Source organism: Numida meleagris, chromosome 6 (assembly GCF_002078875.1).
Source record: "Numida meleagris isolate 19003 breed g44 Domestic line chromosome 6, NumMel1.0, whole genome shotgun sequence".
NCBI classification, from domain to species: domain Eukaryota; kingdom Metazoa; phylum Chordata; class Aves; order Galliformes; family Numididae; genus Numida; species Numida meleagris.
In genome coordinates this window covers 29,352,270-29,363,574 of record NC_034414.1, presented here as the reverse complement: position 1 = coordinate 29,363,574, position 11,305 = coordinate 29,352,270, and the positions used below count along the sequence as shown (strand labels likewise).

The 11,305-nt window shown below is 50.1% G+C and overlaps 1 protein-coding gene across 11 annotated transcripts in view; it reads left to right on the top strand.

Annotated features, from left to right (window-relative positions):
* The window catches only part of TMEM229B (transmembrane protein 229B), a 33,636-nt gene continuing 22,965 nt past the window's right edge, over positions 635 to 11,305 (top strand). For 3 of the 11 annotated variants that reach the window (XM_021401646.1, XM_021401655.1, XM_021401654.1), the window contains exons 1-2: positions 931 to 1,086; positions 10,571 to 10,730. The gene's annotated coding sequence lies outside the window, so the exon portion shown is untranslated. The other 8 variants (XM_021401650.1, XM_021401648.1, XR_002440230.1 and 5 more) reach the window with 8 other exon arrangements.

Here is an 11,305-nt window from a genome sequence, read left to right as displayed (position 1 = left end):
AATCATTAAACAGAGGTCATGAAAACATCCTTATTCTGCTGAAAACATGAGCTCATCCTTCCTGGTATTGCAGGGGGCAGAGGAGAGCAGGAGACCTGGGCTCTGGGAGAAAGAAAGTGTGGGCTGCAGCACTGACCCGGGCAGAGTGCTCAGAGACAAGGTGGCCAAAACACAGGGCCAAAAACCAGGCTGCTTCCCATCCCAGCTGCATTACTGGAGGTAGCCTCTTACCCCAGGACACAATGAGTTCTCTCTGTAAAGTAACAGACAGAAATATCTTTCCCTTCTGGAAGAAGGTACCATGTTAAGCCACTGCAGCCCTCTCAAGTGGAGGCACGTGGCTGTGTCACCCGTGCTGTCCTAGGGCACCGAGATGTTAGCTCCTCAGCTCTGGCTCAAGGTTATGGCCTCCTGGTTTCTAACCCTAGAGAAAGGTACTCTACTCTCCCGTGTTCTCATGCTGCAGAAGAGTTAATGCAAACTGAGAGAGGAATTTAATCTGCCCTAATATTTATGCCTTAAATTTATTTTCTTATGCTCCTTCTTTGGGCCATTTTTTGAATCTAGAGAGATCCTTCTGGGTGAAAAAACACTTCTTGCAGAGATTATGTTTCACTCTTGACCAGCTAAGCTACAGACAAATATTTCCTCTGACAGCGGTGTTAGCCGTCCCTCCGCTCCCGGCTCCAGCAGCAGGAGGTGCGTGCTGTGCCCCAAGGCCACCCGGGCTCTGTGGGCACGGATTCCTTCAGAAGGGTAAATACGAAGGATCGCACAGCAGGTACCGCGTACCCGCAGAGCAACCGCTCGGGAGGGCTCCCGGGGGGCTCGAAAGACGGGTGCCGCGGCACGCACTCACCGCGCCGTGCGGGGAACTCCGGCCCCGGACCCCGCAGCCCCTCCACGGTGCGGGGGGGACGGGAGGCGGTGCGAGGCAGTTGGGAAAGAGTTAAGGGAAGGTGGCGGGGAAGGCCGGCTGTCGGAAGCGAGCATGTGCAGATTGCAACCGCATCCACACTACGGGCGAGTGTCACGGGCGCGCTTCGCCTCTCGCCGCCGCCGGTCGCAGGGCACCCATGGACCCCGGTGAGGCGAGGGCCCGCGGCGGGGCGGGGGGGGGCTCGGCCGCCGCCCGGCACCTGCCCGGGACGCGCCCCGGCGCCCGGCGGCCTCCTCGCTGCCGGAGATGCGCCGCCCGGGGCGGAGGGCGGACGCCCGGCGCTACCGCTTTCGGTTTGGCTGCGGGGGCCGCCTGCACCGCCGGGCCTCGGCGGCGCTTCCCGCTCGGCGGGCGGCCGTGGGGAACCGGGCGGGCGTCGGTCTCGGGCAGACAAAGGCGGCGGCGGCGGGGCCCGCAGTCGCCCCCTCCCGGGTGCGGCCGCGGGGAGCCGCCACCCCGAGCGCCGCCGCCGCTGGCAGGGGTTGCGGAGCGCCGGGAGGGCGGAGGGAGGTGGCGGTGCGGGGGCGCGGCGGGAGTTGGGGAGCGCGGTCGGAGGGGATGTGGAGGCTGGGGCTGCTTTTCTTCTGAGATGTGACGTGTTTTGAGCGAAGCGAGGTGTTGTGAAATATCCCGGTTGTATTGTTTTCAGTAACTCTTTCTGCTGGGAAAGGACAAATCAATGTCCAGCAGCCCGGTGTTTGCAGGACAGGACGGCGGGATGGGGGCCGACATCCCCCTCATTGACTCCTCTGCAGTCCCGGGGACCGCTCGTACTGCGGTGCCGGGAGGTCAGGAACCCGGATATCAGCACCGCTGAAACGATGGATCCTTCTGCCGCTGCTTTTACGTTTAAATCGGTCTCAGGATGTTTGTTCTTGTTCCATTTTTGGTATGGAAAAACATCCAGAGCAGCTAAATTTTTGCGAAATGGAAAATGTGCTTCTTCCTGCCCATCCCCTGCAGTAGGGTTCGGAGTGCTGTCCCCCGGTTTTGCGGCGCGGGGACGCAGCGGGGATCGCCCTCCCCTCATCCCCTCGCCGTCGGCTTGTGCGCTACGCGGGGCTTCCCGGGGAGCTCCGCATCGCCGGCCCGGGGGGAACACCGACGTGCCAAGTCCCCCTAATCATGCAGCGCAGGCAATGCACCTCTGTTAGATGAAATGCTTGGTATTGTTCTCTGGTGTCTTGTACTTGGCAGGTTTGTTCCAATTCCCTCCTAATTCCCAGGAAGAGCGGTATCTCAGGGGCTGGGGGATATTTGCAGGTGAGGTTCCACACTGGAGCCTTGTGCTAGGATTTGCAAAGGGACCGGATTGCCCAGAGCATTGCTCGTGGGAACACCGATGCATCAACACAGGAGCTGCATCAGCTGAGAACAGGGCTCGCTGCTGCCTGGGGCTAAATAGAAAGCCCTGAAAAGATGAAATGTCCATAGAACTGCTAGGAAACAGCAAAAGAGGAGTGACTGAGATGCGGGTGTGAGCCTCTGTGGCCACTTCCTCAGGTGCTGGGGAAGGCAGTGCAGGAGGCCTGCCCACAGGGCACCTCCGTGCTCATGGTGCACCCCGAGGGCTCCCATACTGTGGTGTCCCACTGTACACAGGGTTTTCTGTGCCTGCGAGGCACGGTGTCCTGCTGCAGAGCAGGAGGCTGGGGCAGCTTCGTCAGGGGAGGTCTGGCTTTGGGGCTCTGGGTACTGGGCCCCAGGGCAGGCTGCAGGACGAGACCAGGGGCTGCAAGTGAGTCGTGGGCAGTGGTGGATGAGGGCTGAGAGCAGCGTAGGGCTCTGCATATAGGTATGGAACAGTGCCTGGCCATGGGGCTCTGCAGTTCTACTGGTAGTGTTATAGCATGAGGTAAAGATGAACTTAACCTTGAAGTGAGGTTTTGTGTAGTGGGGTAAGGGTACTTTGAGTGAGGTGGTGGACCCGGTGGTGTTTGGAGCCTTCAGATTGAGGTACCCTTTTACAGTTTATACTTCAGCATCTCGGGGAAGTCCTAAGGAGTGCAGATGCAGAATCCCCTTGGCCTTTTAATTTGTTAGTCTGCTTATTCCTTCACATCAAGAGAGTGAGTTGTGCTGTGGTGTCCTGGAGGTATGCACATCACCCATCCGTTTAGGTATGGTGTTGGCTGCACCCAGTTCTCACGCTACAGGGCTGTGGGTGGTCCCTGTGCTGAGCAGGAAGGATGTTCCCTCTCAGTGCCCAATTGACACCAGTCTGCGGTTCTTGCCTTCCTCTGGAGCATCAGTGATGAGCCAGGTGAGGTTGATTGCACTGGGAGGTCTGAGGAGTTGGGAGAGGAGGTGATGGCCTCACCAAGAGCCAGCACAGGGGTTTCTGCTCATGGAAGATGAAGGAGGAACACCTGGGAGAGAGTCCAGAGAAGAGAAGCCCAATGCAGTGGTATGAAGGAGACCTGATGCGAGTTGCGGAATAAATGGGAAATTTTGTTGTTGGCATTTGTGCCTTGGGGCCTTTTTTTTCTGGGTTGCCTTTAAGAAATGTCGTGTTTAAGGAAATGAAATCAAGTTTCTTTGTTTGTTTGTTTGTTTTGTTTCTTAGTTTTGTGGATTTTTTTCCCCTAGTCTCAGGCTGCCTGCTATTGCATGGTAAAAGAAGAGAGCTACCAACATGACTAATTAAAGGGCAGCAGTGTTTCATTCCCCTGGGCTAATTATTCTGTAGAAAATGGGTCAATTACTTGGATAAATTGTTTGCCAGCAGGAGGCAGGAAAAGGCCCTGCTCCTATCCTCCCAGTAGAGCGCTGCCCACCTCCAGGTGAAGGCTTTGGAGAGTTGCTGGAGCCCAGGGTGGTCAGATGCTTTGTGCAGACCGGGCCGGGAGTGGAAGTGTCTCACATTGTACAGCAGAAATAGCGCGTCCTCACATTTCTGTGTCAACACGTGAAACAGGAGCATCCAGATGGCATCTGAACTCTTTGTGAAAGGAGCATGAAGGCAGCCAGAACGAGGCTAGGGAAGGCTTTGGCTCTCTGGACAGATGACCGACATCTCTGCCCATTTCTGGTTACTCAGAGCTCTGCGTTCCTGGTGGTAAATGGTGCTCCCAATAAGGTCTGTTGTGAGACAGAACCTGGGCACTTCTTGGGCTGGTTAAAACAAAGCTGAAGGGCATCTATCTGCAGGTGTATACCGTTCTTTTACATGTCCCCATAGGCTAAGTTAAAGTTCATCTGCTTTACAAGCTTGTTTGTAGGCATATCTGAATGAGATCGCCTTTCATTTATGAGTTCAGAGGAGTCTAATTAGTATAAAAGAGAGTTGCATTTTGTTACCTTTGTTTTGCTCTAGATTTTTATTTGTGCCAGCACACAAGTTTGCCACAACCTTATCTCAACCCCCTCCGCCCTCGCAGGCTTCTGTCAAAGCTGGATAAGATTACAGAGAGAATCTTCTCTACCACAAATGTGTGCTGTCTTGCTTTCATTGCATAAGATCCGAGCATTAGGAGTCACTGGATAAGTGCCGATAGCACGAACAGCAAAGCAGGGAGGGCTCCTTCCCAGCTGTCCTGTGCTCAGGTGCGCTGGTGCTGAGCCTGCACGGGGGCTGCTGCCAGGCACCGTACTGTGCTGGTTTCCTTAGCTCATGTGGGTGATGATGAGGTATTTCTGAAGGGGGAAGCTCTCTCCTGGTATGGACAGCTGTGACACAGCGTGCTCCCAAGTGCCTGCTGGGTTTGCTGTTTTCCTTGGTTTGTTTTCACCCAGAATATATGCTCGGGAGATGGTCAGACTCATCCAGCTCCATCAGCTTAATCTTGACTAAGAACTTTTGGCTGAACTGCATCCATACGCAGCTCTAGGTGGGGTGGATTCTCGCTGCGTTCGGCAGTGTGCCTGTTGGCAGAGGTGGGTGTTGTGCAGCCCACAGGATGCTCTTCAGCCGACGTGTACTCCTCAGATCTTGTATTGGCTGAGGCTCACGGTAAGGATGTTTCCCGTATGTCCTAGGAGAGTAATGATTTCTTTTTGTGATGCCTGGTGTTTTCAAAACGTGCGTATGGTTTCCACTAGCAGCGTGATAGGTGCCATGTGATTGGGTTTATTTTGATCCAGCAGGTCTTTTCAAGGCAGGTCTCTTTATTAAGCTTTTAATTGGTTGTGGACTTGCACAAGAGCCACAGGATGTAGGGCAGAGTTTATAAAATTGCTCTAATGTCTATTAGCAAGAGAGGAGCTGCGGTGAAGGTAAGATAATGACTTGTTAGCAGTATAGAGCGTGGCTGTCCTTGCTTGGGGTTTTCCATTGCTGGTTAATACTTTGCCATGGGGATGAGATACTGGGTTTCCAAAGCTTCACCTTTGGTCACTTGAGCTGACAGAGACTATGTGCCGTATGCAGTGCTCCTGAAGACAGAAGTGCATATATGAAGTAGACAGTTTATGTTTTATTGGTGTATAACTTGTGGATGTGCAAAAGGTCTATCTCTAGGGTTCAAGTTCTTTTTTGAGCTGATTATACCCTTTTGGAAACAATGCCTAGTTTTGATATTTGTATTATGAGGTATTACTGCTCGCTGTAAAGACAGCTAAAAGCTCAATTCTTTTGTAGATTAGCTAGAGTGTAGTTATGTTTTCAAAGAGCAGGTCGATAGGTACATGTTCTTTTCTAAAAATGCCATGTGTGCCCATGTTCTGACTTACCGCTGCTTTTCATAGTAGGAGCTCCAGGAGCCGCAGCAGCGCTTGGTACTCCAGCTTCAGGTTGGGCTATGTACCGTGGAGTGGGGGGAAGGTTAGGTTTTGTTTTCTTTTTTCTTTTCCTGGATAGAGAAAGTATCAGATTCTCATGATCGAACTGTAATTTGCATGGTGTGAGATTGTCCAGTCCTTGTTTCCCCAACAACGTCATGACAGTGATTAGAATTTGCTACGCTTTGGACCAGGGCTTAGCAATGTGTGGAGTACTAAAAAAGCTGTAACACCAGTTACACTGTAACACCAGTGCCTCCATCTGAAGCGTCCATCTTTCATCTGAAAATCTTTCTGTTCTTAATGAATTTTGGTGCCTCTCTGTGAGGCTGGGATTATTAGTGTCATTTTGAAGACAAGTAGATAAAATAAAATGCTTGTATAGACACACTCTGAAAGCCACTTAAATTCAGGAGTAAAATTCAGGAATATTAATGCTTCAACCTGCTTTTGAGCTATTATCTTGTCCTTTCTCTTTTGCCAGAAAAGAGGCTAAAGGCATTAATTTTGGTAGAATTTTGGTAGCTCGTTTTTTTTCTTCTTCATTTTTTTTTAAATTGGGTTAGGAAGCATGAAAGTGAGACATTATTATGCAACGTCTCTAAGTGTGCATGTGATACTTGAAAAATGGTAATCAGATAAATTGCTAAGCAACTGTACCCTGCCTTCGGTTACCAAAAAGCCAGTGACTTTGCTTTCATGATGTAACGTGCTCTGTACTTCTCCATGAAGCACGTGTAGGTGGAGTTCTGTGAGAGTTGCTCCTTTTTAACTCCCCTCCTGCTTGACTGCCATATTGTGAGGTCAGGTTTGACTGTGGTTTTACATAAATGTATTCACAGAACCTGAAAGCAACAGAACAAATGGTAGATGAGCTGTTCAAAATAATGAAGTGCATGGAAGTGTATATATAAGGAAACAGCCATTCTCTCCCACAGGCCTTCACCAGCTTGTAGAGAGCAGGCCATAGCTCATCCCTGGGAACGTGAGAGGTAAGAAAATGGGCAAGAGATTGATGTTAAAAGGCACATGGCAGGGAAATGTGGCAAGCTGTGGGAAACCTTGAACACCCACAGTGACCCATTTGCCCCAAAGTGTTGCAAGCCGCAGTAATGCACAAGAACCCGTGTCTAGAGCCAGCTGGTTTGTTCTCATTGCCTTAGCAGGGTGGGAATGGGAGGTTCATCAGCAGTGAAGTGTGCATGGAGAAACAGTAAGTGGGACTCTGATAATATAAGGCAGATCTAGGGGATTTTGTTTGAAAGCTGACTACCTGACAGTTTGCAGAATCTGTCTTAAAAATCCTGCATGATAACAGCAGCGACAACGAAATAGACTCTGTTTATTCTAAAATTCTGCTGCTTGTCGATAACCAGCCATAGCAGCATTTGCAGCTCCTGTGGCTGCGCAGAGCACTTGCCCAAGGCTCTCCAGTGCTCACTGGTGGCGGTGCTTTTAGGAGCAATCTGAGATTGGAGGCCTCCCAGAAGATACAGTGGGTTTACGTGGAGGTATTTTGGAAAGGATGCTCCTGACCTTGGAGATACTTTGTTTCTTTGCAGGTGGCTGAAAGCTACTGTTTGTATTACAGAGTTTTGCGACCTTGTTGCTGTGCTCCTCTTCCAGCCCGGTACTCATCTCACCCAAAAGCGCAGCCCTGCGGCCTGCCTTTGGGAGGGAGCACCATGTTCAGTGCTATAAGTGCCTGGAGTTCAGGGATCCCAGAGCCTGACTGCTCCATGTACAGCGTGGAAACCCCAACCAAACAGCAGGGGGAAGGGCATGCTGGGGTTCGGTTGGGTGATGTCTGCATCGCCTTCCATGGAGGTCTTGCCAGGATGGGGTACGTTGCTGAGAAGGCAGATGTTTGCTTTCTGCTTCACCCACTGAGTCCAGGTGCTGCTCAGGGGCTTCTCTGTTGGTGGAACAGTTCTGTTTTATCGCCAAGTAGTGGCATGGACGTGAGCTTTCTTCTCTGGTGCACTTTGCAAATCATGAAAAGATGTAAGCAAACAGGTGAAGGAATGCACAAGTAGCCACTTGGCAGCCAGGAATTTCATTTCCATCCAGTTCTCACTGGATGAGTGCTGCTCCTTCACTTACTGAAGTGCAGCCTCCGCCTGCTGGCCCTGGCATCTGAGAAGAGCCCAAGTCCCACCTAGCAGTGGGCTTCACATTGTAATTCTTTTTTTTTTTTTTTTTTTTAATGGCCACACCACTGCTGAATATTTGTTGTAGTTGTTGATTTTTGCTAATACAAACATTACACCTTTTTAATCATTAGCATTTCAGAACAAGAAGTTTACTTATCATTTATGTGACCTTTTCTGACCAGCCAAAGTGCCATGAACTCCAAGGTCAAGCCTTTATCTTCAGCGCTGCCTCTCTGCTCTCGTGTTACGACACAGTCTTTGCTAACAAAGAGTTCCTTCTTCTTTCGAGTGTAGATACATGTGAAACTAAAGCTATGGTTTCTCAAGCATTTTGAGCTCGTAGAAATGAAGGCGGCTTTTTTGTTTGCTTTTCTTATTGAAAAAAAGGAAATTCTTCCTGCTGGGTGGAGGCCCAAGTGCCAGATCTGGGAGGTGATATGCCCGAGAACAGAGAGGTTTTGGGGAGCAGTGTTCAGATAGATAACACATCCCTTGGTCGGAGTCTCTGTGACACTGTGTGGGCAGCCGTACGCTGGTGCCAGGGAAAGGGCTGAGCAGTGCAGCAAGGTGCAGGACAGGACTGCGCTGTCCCATTGTTGTCCCCCTGCCAGGAGAACTTCTCAGCCCTGCTCTGTCCCTCACTCCCATGCCAAACCTTTGAGTCAGCATGGAGCGCTCACACCGAGATATATGGAACTCATCTGGCAATAAATATCCCCTTTCGAAAATGTTGCACTTTGTTTTTTTCCAGGGTGTGCCCAGCCTTGTGGCAAACAGTGGGTGTATGTGTTTATTAACTGGGTTTGGAGATGGGAAGCAAAACAGGTGACCCAGAGCACAGCTCCTGGTTTAAAAGCAGTGGTGTGTTTTCTGGTGTTCAGGTTTGTGCCTTGAAGGAGTCAAGAGTGTTACAGCTGCTTATTTTGTATCATTTTGTTCTTCACTCTTTTACAAAACAAATTATAGTCAAATAGATCTGCCTACGTAAAGAGTTCTCAGTGTTCTTTAAAATGCATTTCTAGGAAATACTTTTTAAAATTTTGTATGCAAGCCTCTGATAAATAGCTTAGTAGAAACCTATACTCAACTGTATCAAAATGCATACAATGAGAATAGCATACGTGTGAATAACTTACCGGAACATCAAGTTTAGAGCAATTTAAATGAGAGCTAATAAACTACAGCCATTCTTTCCAATGTGACGTATAAATACCTGGCTGTTAAAATAGCAGCTATTTCTCATGGTAAGAGAGGCTCCAAAGCAGATGCTAACGTCAGCGCGTGTGCAGGAGGTGCTCAGTGTGTCTCTATAATACCCATGTTACATTGATTTAATTAGTGGTTTTATGCTATTTATCACTCCGCTAATCTTGGTGGGAAGGTTTTGTTGGGGGAGGATTAGTTATTTAATCTGCATTTTTTATCGGAATGTTTTTGTAGTTCAGTGTTATCTAAAGGAAAATAGTGCATTTCCTCAGTTGTTGTTTGTATTGTGTTTGTTTGTTTTTAGGAGAAAATGTTTCTCTTGAATTACTGATGGATTTAGGCGCCCAAAATTTTAGATTCATTGGGATGTGATAAATGTTTATAATATCTAAAGGGAGGTGGGATGCAGATGGATGAGGCCAGGCTCTTCTTGGTGGTGTGTAGCGATAGGACAAGGAGAATAGCCTAAAACTTGTACATAGGAAGCTCTGTACTAAGATGTGGAAGAACTTTTTTATGGTAAGGGTGACAGAGCACTGGAACAGGCTGCCCAGAAAGGTTGTGGAGTCTCCTTCTGCGGAGTTATTCATGACCCATCTGAACACCTACCTGTGCGACCCATTGTAGGGTATCTGCTTTATCAGGGGGTTGGACTCGATGATCTCCTGAGGTCCCTTCCAACCTCTGCAGTGCTGTGATAATGTAAAGATCCTGTTTGTTACGCAGTCTGGCACGTAGGTGTTCTTGCTCTGTAACTTCATCACATGCCATTAATCTAGAAAATTGCTGCATGTAGACAAGCCCTCAGAGCATGAGATCTGTGAGACTGAAGCGGGTACGTGCTGGATATTTTTGTGTTGGAACTGGCACCTCAATGTGTGACTTCTGCGCGAAGCAGCACTGTGGCATCCTGAGCGTCAGTGCCTGAGAAGGGGAGGGCAGTTCAGGCACACGGCTCTGCTCACAGCCTGAGCCTGATGTGCGGGCAAGTGGAAGCCTCCTCACCAGGGCAGGGGGAAACAGGCTAGGGGCTGAAAAGGGCCTGCCTGTGTGAAGGTGTGGAGCAGAAAAGGGAGGGGAAGGAATGTGTGGTCGGAGGAGAGGTAGGGAGGCAGTGTTAGGAGGAGGATTGGGATAAAGTCAGCAGCTTATTTAAAAATAAATCAACAAATAAAAAATGGCTGATGGGTGGAAAAAAATCAGAGTAAACCCTTTCTGGTAGATCCTCCGAGGGTTAACTGAGGCCTCATCTGAGACTTCAGTGGTGAGGAACCTTTGGTCGCTGGCTCTAGAGCCATGCTCCCTGTGTTTGCCATGGCAGGGATCCAGAAGGACAGTGCAGAGCAGAGGGACCCAGCCCAGCCTGGGGAGCAGCTGCCAGCAGCCAGCCTGGGACTGGGGTAGGGGCAGCACTCACTTGCACTTGGAAGAAGTCGGCCCTCCACACAGCTGAGTGCCAGAGCTGAGATACTTATGTTGCTCGTTGGGTGTTGAAAGCTTCTCTGACACTGTGCCACATTAACATTAACCTGTGCTGCTTTGCTTTATGAAGGCTGCCTGGTTGCCACTCTAGCTGCTGGTCGCACGCTCCTGGCTCGAAGACGGCAGGTGTCTGAAGCGGCTCGGACCTGCGGGGACAGCCTGGCCCCACCACGGATGCTGTGAACCAGGAGCTGGCCAAAGTGGGAGAGCTGCCGTATCCCTTCCGACAGGTAGGGGTGGGGGGTAGAGGGCAGGAGTGGGCTCGCAGTGCAGAGAGCTCTGGTGAGTGCAGAGGTGGCTGCGTGGTGGAAGCAGATGTGTACAGCGGGTGAGTGGCGGGCAGGAGGTGAAATTATTTCCACCAGTTCAACCTGGAGATTGCTTTCTGGAAGTGTAAGGTTGCTGTTTGCATGCATTGACCTTGGTTTCTGTCTGCTTCGTGTCACGCTGTTCTGATCACTCATAATTTATATTGCCAAGCTTAATCCAGCATTATTATCACTTTAAAACTTCACCCACAGATAGCCTGGGGTAGTCACAGCAATCAGGACAGTGGAGCAGTGCCTGAGCTAAAGGAGAGCAGTAGGTAAGGAGCAAGGGCTGCTCTCTGCACAGGTGTGAGTCAAATGATGCAGAGTCTATTCCTAGCCCTGATCAGCTCTGCACCTGATTCACCAATGTGCTACTCTGCTGATTGCAGGCTCCTCTTGCATGCACCTATTGCAGCCTGATACACTTGCACAGAGTAAAATACTATCAATGCAGAAAGATTTTGTATTCGAGCAAAGATTTGCATTGATCCTGG